We start from the raw sequence: 15163 nt of genomic DNA, 5'->3' as shown, positions 1-15163 counted from the left end.
GGCGGGGCATGCCGCAGGCCTGCAGGTCTGTCTGCCAGAAACCTCCAGTTTCTGTGGGGGTCAGCCCCCACTCCACTGGTCCTCCTCTATTAGTGACAGGTGAGGGGTCCCACAGCCCAGGAGCCTTGGGTCCCTGACCCTGGGTTGTTAACCGGACCCCTGGCAGCTGAGCTTGGCTGGAAGCCCAACAGCCTGCAGAGGGAACCAAAATGTTTCCAGCATGGGTGCTGAGTGCTGACGTCAGCCAGGGTGCTTTCCACGTAGGGTTGCTGTCTCCCCAGTGGTGTCTGGGTTGCAGTCCTGGTCTCAGCTGCCAACCTGGACACTGCACCTTTAGGAGTTTCCCTGGGCTGAAGGACACTGGCAGGGACGCAAGGGCCGCCCCTCTATCGTGTGGCCTTCCGGCACTAGCCATCTCCCAGCCACCCTCCCAGCCACCAGCCCTCCCGTGGGGACGTCCGTCGGAACAATGATTCTAAAACAGGACAGCTCTGAGCTTTCTCCTGGCTGCCTGAAGGCTACCAGGACTTCTTGCCCAGACATTTGGGGCTGGAAACTTCTTGTGGTGGCAGGAGGGGCTGTCCTGTGTGTTGCAGGACATTTTCCAGCATCCTTGGTCTCCACCCACTAGAAGCCAGTGGCACCCCTCCCTGCCGTGAAGTCCAAACATGTCTCCAGAGACCCTAACTGTCGTGGAATGGGGGACACTGGACCCCCCTCACTGGCATGGGGAAGGGGAAGTGCCTTTGGGAGCTACTAGGCCAGGCTCCCCCATGAGGGTTTCTGTGCTGAACTGAGCTCATGCTGGCCTGGATGGGGGCAGGGGAAGCAGTTGCACTTCTGCTGATCCGCAGGAAGACCTGGGGGAGCAGCCTGCTCCCTCAGCTGCCCCGCCCCGTCCCTGTCCCCCGCCCTGAGGTCTCCGGGTGGCCCTTATCTTGGGCCTTTCCTGTCTCAAGGCACCATTAGGGCAAAACAAGCAGTTCCTAAAAACAGCGAAGAATAGGCCCCAAGGGCTTGGCAGGGGCTGCGGTGTGGAAGGGAGGGTCTGGGGGAGCTCAGGGCAGGGGCTGCGGGGTGGAAGGCAGGGTCTGGGGGAGCTCAGGGCAGCAGGGCTGCAGAGGGGGCCCAGGGCTGTGAGGAGGGTAAGTCCCCCACCTGTGGAGACTCTGTGGCCCCCCACCCAGGCCTGGCACCCAGCAGGTACTTCACAGAGGAGCAGTGCCTGGGCAGATGGCTCCTGGGTGTGGTGGGACTTTCAGCAGCATCCCTGGCCCCACCTAGCCACCGCAGCTGGCTGCGCCTTGCTCCTTCCTGAGTCCTGGAAGCTGGCCCTGGATGTGGCACCTGTTGGCCCCAGCTGGCTCCAGGCCCTCAGGGAGTGTCACAGGGACTGTTCAGCTAGGGTCTGCCTGCTGCTGCTACCCCCTTCCCCCACGGAGGAAAAAGGATGGTCAGTGGAAGCCAGGGACCACCCAGGGGCAGGAGCAGATGCAGGGCGAGTGGACGTGCCCCAAGGTCCAGCTCCACAGGGGTCGGGGGATGGCCAGGCTCGAGGCAGGTTCCCTAGGGGGGTGCATTCTGAAGGGGACCAGCCCCCCATGCTGCGAAGGGCAGTGAGAAGGACGCAGCCCCCACCAGGCCCAGCCCTTCCTTGGGGCACCGGGGGAGGGTCTCTGGGGAGGGCCTTCGGGGCTGGGCCTGAGCTGCAGGTGGAAGGGTGTGCTCTGCGACTGAGGAAAGTTTCAGGGGCCAGCTCTGGGGTTCAGGGGTCACATGATACCAAGCTCTCACCCCAGAGAGCCACCCACAGCCCACACTGACAGTGGACCCCCAACCTCAGCCTCCCACAGCTGCAAGGTCTTCCTCCCCACCAGTTCCTAGAGAGGAGAGATGGGAGTGACTGTCCCCAGAGATGGGACAGCAGGAGCCCAGCTCTGGGAAGCCCCCAGGGGCCTGCTGCGATCTCTCCTGGACCCTCCAGGTAACAGATGGGCTCTCAGAGCATCCCCTGCTAGCCCAGAGCTCGAGACCACAGGGGAAAAGCCCCTCCCCTGACCCTAGGAGCTCTCAGGGACACCGAGCAGCCCAGATTGCGGCCAAACCCAGCGCCAAGCAGAGAGGGCAAGAGAATGAGAAGCATGGTCCTGGGGGGCCGTGGATGCGTGGTCACTGCGGAAGCAGTGGTGGAGGCGGCTGTGAGTTGGACCCTGGCAGGGAGCACGACCCAGAGGCTGGTGGAGGAAACAGGTAGAGGAAGGGGAGGCTATTGGGGCGGGGGTGGTGGTGCCGGGGGTTTGGCAGGCTCCGGGTCCCAGCTGGACACAAGCACCCAGATTCGCCTGGCCAGGCCTGAGCTGCCCAACCTCAACCACACCAGGCATGGGCTGCCCAGAAGAGGAGCCACTGCGCCTAGGGTGGGCCCCAGAACCTGATGGGCCAGGGTCCTGTCCTGAGATTGTTCCAGAAATCAAGGCTGGAGCTTGAGACTGGGGGCTTCCCCAGGTCTCCCACCCTGAGGGGAGAGCAGCTGGCGGTGGACACCACCCTCAGGGGGCTGAGAGGCCAGAGGTGGAGAGGGCCTGGGGGCTGGCTCTGCAGCCCCCAGACCCCCACTGCAGCCCCCAGGCCGCCCTTGGCTGCCGGCTTAGGGCCTATCTTTAGCCACCATGGCCTCGTAGGGTGCCCTGCAGCCCCCTCTTGGCCCGGGCGAACCCTGGAGGAGTTCTTCACTTGGATAGGTGCATGGTTTACAGTGAGGGATTTGGCTTGCCAGCAACCACGTGCCCCTTGGAAGCCCCTTTTTCCGCCCCCAGCGGCCCTGCTCTTACCCCCGCACCCACCCCAGCAGCTAGTCCGAAGCTCCCCGTCTCCAGGGATGCTCCCAGCCCCCCTCCAGCAGAAGATCTTTCTGGAAACACCCTTAGGCTGAGCCTCTGCCCACTCTGCTGGTGTAACCAACAATAGGGAGCTCCCAAGGACCCCAAAAAGGCAGACATTGTAAGGGGGAAACTGAGGCCCAAAGTGTCCAGCAAACAGTCGTTCTAGTCTCCGTGAGCTGTTCTAGCAAAAGATTGAACCTGAAGAGAGGGTCATCAGACCTCCCATTTGTCATAACCAAGGCATTCGGAAGTCTTGGGTAACCTGGAGACCCACCCCTTGTGACTGGTGTCTGAAGTCAGGGCAGTCAAGGGCGACTGAGCCCTTAACCTAACCCACAAGTGAAGTGCCGGAGGCATTGTGAGTTACAGTATAGAAGAAAAACTTTCTTCCATACCCCCAGCTTCTCTGGCCTCGGGGCTCCACCTCCTTCCCAGTTCAACATCCCCTGACCCTTTTCTCATTTGAGGTAGTCGAGTCCCTGGGCTTGGCCAGCGGGCACCTTGCTCAGCTGCCAGGGACCTGCCTTTGCTAGGTGGAAGAAAAGCTGGCATTGGCCGGGCACGGTAGCTCACGCCTGTAATCCCAGCACTTTGGGAGGCTGAGGTGGGTGGATCACGAGGTCGAGAGATCGAGACCATCCTGGCTAATACGGTGAAACCTCGTCTCTACTAAAAATACAAAAAACTGGCCAGGCATGGCAGTGGGCGCCTGTAGTCCCAGCTACTCAGGAGGCTGAGGCAGGAGAGTGGAGTGAATCCGGGAGGCAGAGCTTGCGTTGAGCGGAGATCGCTCCACTGCACTCCAGCCTGGGCGACAGAGCGAGACTCTGTCTCAAAAAAAAAAAAAAAAAAAAAAAAAAAAAAGAAAGAAAGAAAGAAAGAGTGAAAGAAAGAAAAGAAAAGCTGGCATTGTAGCACATGTCCCCAGTTCCGCGCCCCCTTCCTGCTCCGAACAGCACCCAGAATCAGCTGGCGCAGCGACATCAAAGACTACGTTTCCCAGCCTCCCCTGCCGTCAGGTGTGATCACAAGACTACATTGGGCCCAGGAAGGAGGGAAGATGGAGCAGGTGAACTGGGTGGGAGTTCTGGGAAGTCTCTACACAGGGGATGGGTTGTGCCCTGCTCTCCTTTGCTTCTGCCTCATTCTTGGAACATAGATGTGAAAGCTGGAGCTCAAGTTGCCACCCGGGACCATGAGGTAAGGCTGGGGGCTTCCCATGGTTGTGGGGCTGTCGTGCCAGCCCTGAGAAAAAGGAAACCCTATGGATTAGGTGGGTTAGGTATAGTCGTCTGGGGTTTCTGGGGTCACAGGCAGCCTGTCCTGGGCCTCACTAGGACACACTATGACTGTTGACACCATGACTCATGATGCACACTGGGAGTATACCCTGGTCAAAGGAACAGGCGTTGGCAACAAGGAGTTTCAGAATTATCCAGTTCTTGGGTTGACACTTCTCAAAAGCCCCTATCTTCCCCTGCCTCTTCTGTCTCGGGGAGGCCCTCTTCAAAACTTCCCTAAAAATCTTCCCTGGCTTAAACCTGGGGCCTCTTGCCTTCTCACCAGAGCAGCTGTCCCCCCACAGAAACCCCAGGACACTTCTGCCTTTCCTCTTCCCGCTTGGCCTGTCATCTGGTCCGCATCCCTGGCTTGCATCACCAACACCCAGGGGTGGGAGAGGCCAGGACGGAGCCCTCCTCCAAGGGAGTGAGCAAGGAGTCAGAAAAGGCTGGGAAGACTTCTTCTGAGGGATGGAGTCACCATCCGAGCAGAGGGGTCCGGTGAGGCGTGAATACACAGACACACCTGATGCAGGGGGCTCCGTGACTGGAAACTGACACACGGGATTTGCCCTATAATTGTCAGCACAGAGGCAGAGGGCGTGACTTGTCAAATCTGGGACCATTTGAGCATCATCAAGAACAATGACTAGGGGCCAGGCATTGTCCCAGCACTTTGGGAGGCTGAGGCGGGCAGATCACCTGAGGTTGGGAGTTCAAGACCGGCCTGACCAACATGGTGAAACCCCGTCTCTACTAAAAATACAAAAATTAGCTGGGCGTGGTGGTGTGTGCATGTAATCCCAGCTACATGGGAGGCTGAGGCAAGAGAATCACTTGAACCTGGGAGGCAGAGGTTGCAGTGAGCTGAGATTGCGCCATTGCACTCCAGCCTGGTCGACAAGAGCAAAACTCTACTCCTCCTCATCCTCCAGAGAACCCCTGGGTGTCCTCCAGTGCATGGCTGAGGCCAGCCAGGGTCTCAGGGCTCGGGGAAGTGCCTGCCGTGACCCTTCAAGTCCATGCTGCACTCTGGTGTTTGCTTTGCCTTCTAATGTGCCCCTAGACTGAGAGTGACTTGAAGCAGGGCATGTGGCGGGGACCCCCTGGCCTGGTGCCAGTGTGGCCCATGGAACACGCTTCATAAATCTAAAGGAGCCACCGGGTGTTGGAGCGGGAGGGGTCTGCCTGTGCCAGGCCTGGCCCCCAATCCCAGGCCCACATCCTGAGGGCCACCACATGGTCACCACCCCCAGTGCCTGAGCCTTCCCTAGGGCCGTCCTCCTTAGGATCTGGGCATCTGCCCGCCACACCTGTTGTCCTGGGAAGCTGGGAGGCCTGGGGCCCCCACTCTCAAAGCCTAGACTTCCGGCCACTGTCTCTCTACAGTTACAGAGCAAAGACCCCACCACCACCCCTGCTACCGTCACCAGAGGAGCAGCCCTGCAGGCCCACACAGTGTGGTCACACCTGGCTTGGGAGACAGCCGCACCCCACATGCAAGGTAGCTCTTGGGAACTTCTGCTGCACACCCACCAGGTGGGGAAGGCCAGAGCTGGCTGTTCAGGGCGTTTTAGTGCCAGACAAAAGCAAGGCCCTGTGGCTGCCTGGGAGGTGGAGCAGGCCACACTGGCCCCATGCACAGGGGCTCTTCGGGTCCCTGGTCCCATCCTCCCAGCTCTTTCCAACTTTGCCCCCTGGACATTTCTTGGTCTGACCCTCCACTCCCTTATTCCTGGCCTTGTCTCCCCTGGGCCCACGCCGGCCCAGACTGACTGGACAAGTTAGCAAATCACCAGCTTTGGCTTCTGGAGGGTCCAGATGGGCCAAGAGAAAGGCCGGTGAACCCACTGGACAGCAGGGTGGTTTCTGATGCACACATCAGGATGTGAAGTTGCGCCCCGTGTCCGCAGCTTGGACCTCACCACTGCTGTGTCTGGGCCACAGGGAGCTGTTCTGATGTGTGACTCAGCCGTGGGCTGTTCTGGTGACTTCCTGTCTGAAACCTGCTCTCCTGTTGGTGAGGGGTTCTCTGGGTATGAATCGCTATGCCGGGGTCAGAGCAGGGAGAGCCAGCTCCCTGACGGGCTTCTCAGAGACAACACCAGGTGCTGCACGGCCTGGGGCAGCCCCCACTGGTCCTGGAGGCCTGGTAGGAAGAAGCAGGGCTGGTCCACACCCCCAGGCTCCTGCCTGTCCTCCACCCCAGCCTGGCTTCTCCACTTGGCAGGGGCAGGGGAGCTGGTACACGGCTGCCAACCCCCCAGCTCATGCCCACAGCTCCTGCCACCCAAGAGGCCCAACTTTCCTTTCCCAGAACCCAGTGAAGGACTCAAAGAGAGGATTCCGCTGACCTCACTTGAATCAGCTATTCCCGGACTGCCTGGCTAAGGCCAGAAGGCATGGAGGGTGACAATGGCCTGAGCGGGGTCTGGGTGCCACTCCTGGACCCCTCAGCTGGGGGTGCAGAGGAGCCCCGGTGAACATGACAGACTACCCAGTGGGGCGCAGGAGGAGGCAGGTCCCAGGGAGCCGCTGGGGCCACCGACAGGAACCCACAGCTATCCCTGGCCATCACCCCTGCTGGCCTGATGTGGGCTCTGCCTATTGCTGCTCCGAGGGTGGGGCTGCCCTGGCCCAAAGACCCGGGAGGCCAGTGACCCCATGAGCAGCGGCCTGTGGAGGCACGTGTTTGCACCAGATGCCCTAGAGGATCACAGCCCCCTGGGCAAGTGTTTCTGGAAAGCCAAAGTGGACCCTGCCCTGAGACCTGCGCCTCCCCGCAAGGGCAGTGGGGAAGCCCAACTTTCCAGGGATTCCACTGCCACCCACACAAAACCCTCTGAAATCGCTGTTCAGAGGCAGCCTCCAGCCATGCGGCCCTGCAGCAGAGGGCAACTGTGATCCATGTGTCTGGGGGAAAGTGCAGACTGGGGGCTCAGCCTCCACCAGGCTCTCCTGGCCGTGGGCACACCCACCCAGGACGGTGGCTGTCTTGACTCAATGACCGTCCCTGCTGCAGTGCTGGGCAGTGTCGCTTGGAGACATTTGTGGTCCCCAGCTGCTTCCCCCAGCCCAGCCCTGTCCCCTCTGCTGAAACAGCCTGGTTTGGATGGAGCTTGGCAGGCTCGGGAGTGGGCACCTGGTGGGGGGGTCTGTGCCCTGAAACCCAGAAGCAGCTTGGAGGTGAGGGGGGTTGTGGGTGCTGTCCACAGCCAGCTGGCGTTTTCTAAGGAAACTGGGCCCACCAGGGCCGGGAGCCCCACAGTGAGGGGGACCGTCCCAGGCCACTCTGCCTGTCCACCCTGCAGTTCCCACAGGGCCCCTCACAGAGAAGCCCACCCGCAGGGCCCCTGGGCCAGGCCAGGCTTGGTTCTGGATGCAGGAGGGGTTGAGGTAGGGCTAGGGGAGGAATGTGGAGTGTGCAGTCAGCTATTCTTCCCACATGGCCCTGCCCCAGGAAGGGGGAGGCGGGGACATGAGGGTGCTTGTGTGCAGTGGCTGTGCTGAGCCTTCCAGGACATGCAGGTGCCATCCTGGTCCCGGGGCTGCAGTGGGCACACTCGGCCTCTCCACTCCTGGCATCCTGGACAAGGACTACTGGGAGGACACAGCCTCTGGGAAGTCACCCTGCTCCATGCTTGCCTGGCCCGAGAGCTGGCAACACGAGGCCTGAGCTGCAGAGGAGCTGGATTTTGTCTTTCCAGGGCCCCTCCCTGCCACGTGTCCTGCCTTGCCTGTCTGGGGACAGCTGCCGTGCTGTGCCAGGCCCTAGCCCCTGCCTGGGAGCTCCTGAGTGAGTGGAGCCTGGCTCTGGTGCCGTTATTGCCAACAGAGGTAAGTCTGGGGTTTCCTGCCACTCCCACCCCCAGGAAGATGACGAGACCACACTGTCATCACCAGTGAGATACCCCAGCCCGGGTTGGCTAACCCCAAGCTCAGCCCTGGTTGTGGTTAGGGGAGTTCTAGAGAGAACATAATTGGACCCCTGCTACTTCCTGAAACCTCAGCTAGGACTGCAGGGAGGGGTGTGAGGCCAGCCGCACAGGTGGGGCCCTGGGTAAGTAGCTGGGCTCTGTGCACTGGGGAGTGGGCCTGGGGGCTCAGGCCCTGGGATGGGGCTGGGGGCTGGGAGCTGAAGGGGGGCAGAGGGGGATCTGAAGGCAAAGGTGATTTGTTGGTAAAAACGGAGGCTTTGTTGAGGGTTCTTAATCTGGGGTCCCTCCCAAGAGATAACACAGGACCCCCAGTGACCACAGATGTGATGGGGGTAGAGGATTTGGGGGAGAGGGACAATGGCTTCCATTACACCTTTGTCACCGCCACCTTCCTGGAGACTTTCTTCTGGAAAAGGCTTCCCTGGCTACTGGGCCAGATGGTGGTGAGTCAGGGGGCTGGACTTGTCCCTGGAATCTCTCCTTGGCCACTTGCTTCCATGATTGGTGGGGGGCACTGAAGGGCCAGGCTTCTCTCTGTGGGGCCTGTGCTGCTTGTGGGGTTACACAGAGGGAGAAGCAGGGCAGTGGGGGCTGTGCTGGGGTGAGTGGCAGTTGGCCCAGTCACGTGACACGATCCTGGGTCTGGGCAGGTCACCGGCCTCTGGGTTGGTATCCGGCACACCGGGTACAGCAGGGGGGCCATACATTCTGTCAAGTGCATGACATGGGTCTGCACCACTTCAAGGGGCTGGGACTGACCACTGAAGACTGGCCAGTTGGGCTGAGCACAAAATGATGTTTCAGAAGATTGGCCAGGCCCAGGTGGGAGGGCAGAGGCTCCTGGAAGGAGTTGAAGATAGGGGCTGGGCATAGGGGCTCACACCTGTAATCCCAGCACTTTGGGAGGCCAAGGCAGGCGGATTACCTGAGGTCAGGAGTTCGAGGCCAGCCTGGCCAACATGGTGAAACCCTGTCTCTACTAAAAACACAAAAATTAGCCAGGCATGGTCGCACACGCCTGGAATCCCAGATACTCAGGAGGCTGGGGCAGGAGAATTGCTTGAGCCCTGGAGACGGAGGTTGCAGTGAGCCGAGATCATGCCATTGCATTCCTACCTGGGTGACAGAGCGAGACTCGTCTCGGGAAAAAAAAAAAAAAAAGGAAGAGAAAAAAGATAAGAATAGGGATAGGATAAGATGAGATGGGATAAGATAAGAACTCAGAGTGCCTGAAAGACTCACCTCACCAGTAGTCAAATAAACACAAATGTGTCTCTAAAAGATACATTAAAAAAAATCTATCAAACTGGGGCCAGGCGCAGTGGCTCACGCTTGTAATCCCAGCACTTTGGGAGGCCAAGGTGGGCGGATCACTTGAGGTCAGGAGTTCGAGACCAGCCTGACTAACATGGTGAAATCCCATCTCTACTAAAAATACAAAAATTAGCTGGGCATGGTGACACATGTCTGTAATCCCAGCTACTTGGGAGGCTGAGGCGGGAGAATTTGAACCCGGGAGGCGGAGCTTGCAGTGAGCCAAGATTGTGCCATTGCACTCCAGCCTGGGCAACAAGAGCAAATCTCTGTCTCAAAAAAAGAGAATCTATCAAATTGGGAAAAATAAGAAAGTTGACTCTGGGATTTGGATGGGCGTGGTGGAGCAGGGAGGTTGGAGCAGGTGACTCAACATTTCCCTCCCTAGGGTTTGTCTCAAACGTGACGGCAGAAACGAGGTCACAGTGAAAGACGGAAATGGCTAGATAATGGCCAGCAACCGTGAAACAGCTTAGAAATTACAGGCAATCCAGCCAGGTGCAGTGGCTCACGCCTATAATCCCAGCACTTTGGTAGGCTGAGGTGGGTGGATCACCTGAGGTCAGGAGTTCAAAACCAGCCTAACCAATATGGTGAAACCCCGTCTCTACTAAAAGTATAAAATTAGCCCGGCATGGTAGCACATGCCTGTAATCCAAGCTACTTGGGAGGCTGAGGCAGGAGAATCACTTGAACCCAGGAGGCGGAGGTTGCGGTGAGCTGAGATCGTGCCATTGCACTCCAGCCTGGGAAACGAGAGCGAAACTCCATCTCAAAAAAAAAAAAAAAGAAAGAAAGAAAGAAAAAAGAAAGAAAGAAATTACAGACAATCCACAAGACAGACCTCAGCAGCCTGAGGAGCTGTTTTTGGCACACAGGATGGAATGAGGAACTGCTCCCTGCACATGGCAGGGGTCAGGGCTCCTTCTCCGTCCTTTTGTGTCTGTCTGAAAAGTTTCATAATAAAAAGTTACAAAATAGGGCCGGGCGTGTGGTGGCTCACGCCTGTAATCCCAGCACTTTGGGAGGCTGAGGGGGACGGATCAGCTGAGGTCAGGAGTTCAAGACCATCCTGATCAATATGGTGAAACCCCGTCTCTATTAAAAATACACAAAATTAGCCAGGCGTGGTGGCGGGCACCTGTAATCCCAGCTACTCGGGAGGCTGAGGCAGGAGAATCACTTGAACTCGGGAGGCGGAGGTTGCAGTGAGCCGAGATCGCGCCATTGCGCTCCAGCCTGGGAAACAAGAGCCAAACTCCACCTCAAAAAAAAAAAAATGTTACAAAATAGATTTTAAAAGACTGGAGGAGCACAGCAACTGCAGGCCAGAGAGCTCCAGGGACAGTGGCTGGGTGAGGTCACGCTAGATCCTGTTATTGGAATGTCCATCCCAGCAGCATGTGGCGCTTCTCCAATCTGGAAAATGGATTCATTGGCCAGGTGTGGTGACTCACGCCTGTAATCCCAGCACTTTGGGAGGCTGAGGTGGGCGGATTTCTTGAGCCCAGGAGTTCAAGACCAGCCTGGGCAACATAGCGAAACCAGGTCTCTATGAATAAAAATACAAAAATTAACTGGGCGTGGTAGCAGGTGCCTGTAGTCCCAGTTACTCAGAAGGGAGGATGATTTGAGTCCAGGAGGTGGAGGTTTGGCTGAGCAGAGATTTTGCCACTATACTCCAGCCTGGATGAGGGAGTGAGACTTTTTCTCCAAAATAAATAAATAAACAAACAAACAAATAAATACAGTGAGAGAGAGAGGGAGAGGGTGAGGGAGAGAGAGAGAGAACAATTTTAATAGTAGTTAAAGAAAAAAAAGCCGGGCGCGGTGGCTCACGCCTGTAATCCCAGCACTTTGGGAAGCCGAGGCGGGCAGATCAGGAGGTCAGGAGATCGAGACCATCCTGGCTAACACGGTGAAACCCCGTCTCTACTAAAAATACAAAAAATTAGCCGGTCGTGGTGGTGCGTGCCTATAGTCCCAGCTACTTGGAGGCTGAGGCAGGAGAATGGCATGAACCCAGGAGGCGGAGCTTGCAGTGAGCCGAGATGGTGCCACTGCACTCCAGCCTGGGTGACAAAGCGAGACACTGTCTCAAAAAAAAAAAAAAACAGAAAAAAAAGCTGGGTGTGGTGGCTCACACCTGAAATCTCAGCACTTTGGGAGGCTGAGGCAGGAGGATCATTTGAGCCCAGGAGTTCGAGACCTGCCTAGGCAACATGGCGAAACCCCATTTCTATTAAAAATACAAAAAATTAGCTGGACACGGTGGTGTGCCTGTAGTCCCAGCCACTCGGGAGGCTGAGGCGGGAGAATCGCTTGAACCTGGGAGGTAGAGGCTTCAGTGAGCCAAGATCATGCCACTTTGCTCCAGCCTGGGTGGCAGAGCAAGACTCCATCTTAAAAAAAAAAGAAAGAAAGAAAAGAAAAGGCAAATGAAAAAAAGAAAGAATGAACATGGGTTCACAGAAGAAGCACGGAAAGTGCGAGGCAGAGCAGCCTCGGAGCCCGCACACTGAGAGCAGGAGAAAGGTGGGTTGGACACTGGAGAGAGAAGTCCAGAGAGCAGTGGACGGCTGGCCTCACTGGGTTGCCAAGGTGTGGCTTGAAGATGGAGCTGAACAGGGACGCATTTGCCCAGCATGGAGGCTGGGAGATGAGGGGCTTGGTCATTTGCTGAGGGGAGGTGGAGGCAGGGGCCCAGGGCCAGCAGGGGTGGGAGATGCAGCTGGAGCTCAGGGGTGGGTGGATGGGGATGTCAGGCTGACCTGGGCCCACCCACACTGTGGCCTTGTGGCTGGAGTCATCCGAGGGACCTCACCATGGCCATCATGTCTGGCCACGCTGCTCTGAGTCCAGGTGGAGTTGCACGGTGATAAGGGGGCTTCAGCCTGTCACAGTCCCTCAGAGCAGACCAAAAACAGAGTTCCCCAGAGTCCACCAGGCCAGGCTGGCATTGCTGGTGCTGTGAGCATGGTGGGCTGTCCCCTACCCGAGCCTCCGGCTGGCTGGGGGCACCTTGCTGCCGTTTCAGGAGTGAAAGTCTGCACTGGGCGCCTTTCCCACAGGGCTTGGTCGCTCCCACCCATCCCACAGCTGAGAGGAGCCCCACCGGTGGGCCAGACAGCTGGGGCAATGAGAGGCAATGAGAGGAAGGGGCGGTCTCCATGCACAGCCCAGGCAGGGCTTCCCCCACCCCAGGAGGGTGGTGCCTACTTCCTGAGTGGAACAACACAGGAAGCCTCTGCCTGGCCTTGTCCTTCCACTTGAAGACCCAGCCCCAGGGGAAGCTGAGAGAGGACCTGGGCCCCACTGCACCCTCCCCAGAAAGAGTAGTGCCTGAAATGTGGGCAGCCTGCTCTAACCCATGCCCCTTTCTGTGGAGGAAACAGCCCTGGCCCCGGGCCAGGACAGACCGCTACACTGCAGCTGGCGGGTGGGGCCACTGGGCTGGCTGGAGAGAGGGACCTGAGCCCCTATCCTGAGCTCACTCACCTCGAGGGGACGCAGAGGCTCCCCAAGGCAGTAGGAGTAGGAGGTGCGGCAAACTGATGGTGAGCAGGTGCTGGCGGGACCCCGGACCCTGGTCCAGGAAGGCCCTCAGAAGAGGCCGGTGGGCTGCCTGAGGCTGTGGACCTCTCCGGCAGGGAATGCCAGACAAAGCTTGAATGTGTTCTGAGAAGCGAAGGGCTGAGAAGCGAAGGGCTGGTGCAGGGCTCCCCTGACGCCCAAGCCTGTCTGGCCATGCGTGGTGAAGAGCTGGACCTCGGTGTGAGCGAGTTGGGACGTCCCAGTGGGCCCAGCTCTCTGGCTGCCCTGCCCTGGGTTGGTCCCACCAGGCCTCCTGCTGGGCCCACTGACTCTTTCCAGGCATCCTCGCCAGGCTGTCGGTGCCCAAAGATCAGGCACGTGGCGGGATCTGGACATCAGCAGCTCGAGCCACATGGGCCACACAGGACCAGTTGGATGGGAAGGTGGCTCCGGCTCCTGCCCCTGGCTAGTCTCTGCTCTCAACATACAGGCCTAGAGCCCAGAGGGGCCTCTTTGTGAAAGCCTCCGCCTGGGGCTGGGCCTGGAGGGGAGTGTGCATTTTCACTTCAGCTGCCACTTCCTTCGGTTTTGCAGAAGTGCTTGCAGCCCTCTGCCCCAGGTTTGCTGGCTGGCATCAGGGTGACCGGGCGGCACAGCCCTGGACCAGCAAGAGCTCATCCTCCCAGGTTTGGGAGGGTTTCCAGAACCCTTGGTCCAGTTAAAGGCAGACTCCCGGGGAGCCCCTTCCTGGGTGGCTCAGTCATTCTGATGGGGTCCAGGGGCCTCAGACAGCAGCTCCCTGTGCTCACTCCAGCTCATTTGACAGGAGAGGTCCCTGTCTCATGTTATTCAGAATTTGAAAGGTGGGGAGGGGGCGGCTGCAGAATTGGAGTAGACAATAGCAAGCAAAAGTATGCGGGCTTCTAGGGCCCCTGAAGCGGGGCTCGGCAGCTGAGGAGGGAAGCCAGGCCCGGTGTGAGGCTGGTGGGGCCCCCCACACCCCTGGGGCTCAGAAGGAACTGGACTGGTCGCAGGTGGCTCTGGCGTGTCCCCAGACAACTCAGCCCCCCTGTCTGGCTGGGGGTCTGCCTTCCTTGGCCCTTCTGGTTCCACTCACTGCTTCCTCACCTACTGACCCCCTCTGTTTTGGGCATGGCCAGAGAGCCCTGCATCTCTTGCTGGACCTTGGAGCTGGGCGCAGCAGCCAGACGACAGGGCCACACAGATCTTAGCAGAGCAGCAGCCGGGAGGGCAGCGTCCAGCACACAGGCACCCGAGGGAGAGTCTGAAGACCCTCAGCGCTGCCCCACCATTTCCACTAAGGGGGCTAGCCCGAGATGCAGGGAGCAGTGCATACTTATTCCAGCCACTGGGAGGGTGGGGGCAGAATGGGTAGCCCAGGAACCCCTCCAGCCCACACCACCCACCGCCAAGGGGGCATCACTTTGGAGATTGCTTTTCTGGATTCTTTCTTGACTCAGTGTCTCATTTTTTAAATGTGTTTTCCAGGTATTGCTTTAAATTCTCCAGAAGTTCACGAGCTTCCTGTAGTCATGGCCTCCTGTTTTTCCCGTTGTTAAAAAATGACGAGACAAGTCTCAATCGTTTTAGGAGTTTTATTTGCTAAAGTTGAGACCACGCATCCGTGACACAGCCTCAGGAAGTCCTGATGACATGCCCAGGGTGGTCGGGCACAGCCTGGTTTCATGCATTTTAGGGAGACAAGAGACATCAGTCAATATATGTGAGACGTATATTGGTTCGGTCCAGAAAGGTGGGGACAACTCGAAGCAGGGAGGGGGCTTCCCAACTATCTGTCTCTCACCTATCTGTGGGTAGGTCACAGGTAGGTGGGAGACAAATGGTTGCATTATTTTCAGTTTCTGATAAGTCTTTCCAAAGGAGGCCATCAGAATATGCATCTGTCTCAGTGAGCAGAGGGATGACTTTGAATAGAACGGAAGGCAGATCGGCCCTGAGCAGTTCCCAGCTTGAAGGGGCCCGAGATACTTTTCTGTAACAGAAATATACTTGAAAGGGCAGCTGGGGATGTCAACACACAGGCAGCCCTACCTGCTGGCCCAGAGCCCTTGGTGTGGGGGTGCCTGGTTTCTGCCTCACTTTCGAGCAGCTTCCAGAGAATTCTTGCAAGAGCCACGTGGGATGGGTGGGAAGAGCAAATGGCTCCAGGGAGCGCCTCTGGCCAGCCTTGCAA

The sequence above is a fragment of the Macaca fascicularis genome, chromosome 10 (assembly GCF_037993035.2).
Source record: "Macaca fascicularis isolate 582-1 chromosome 10, T2T-MFA8v1.1".
Classification (NCBI taxonomy): Eukaryota; Metazoa; Chordata; class Mammalia; order Primates; family Cercopithecidae; genus Macaca; species Macaca fascicularis.
Note: the sequence above shows the minus strand (reverse complement) of the source record.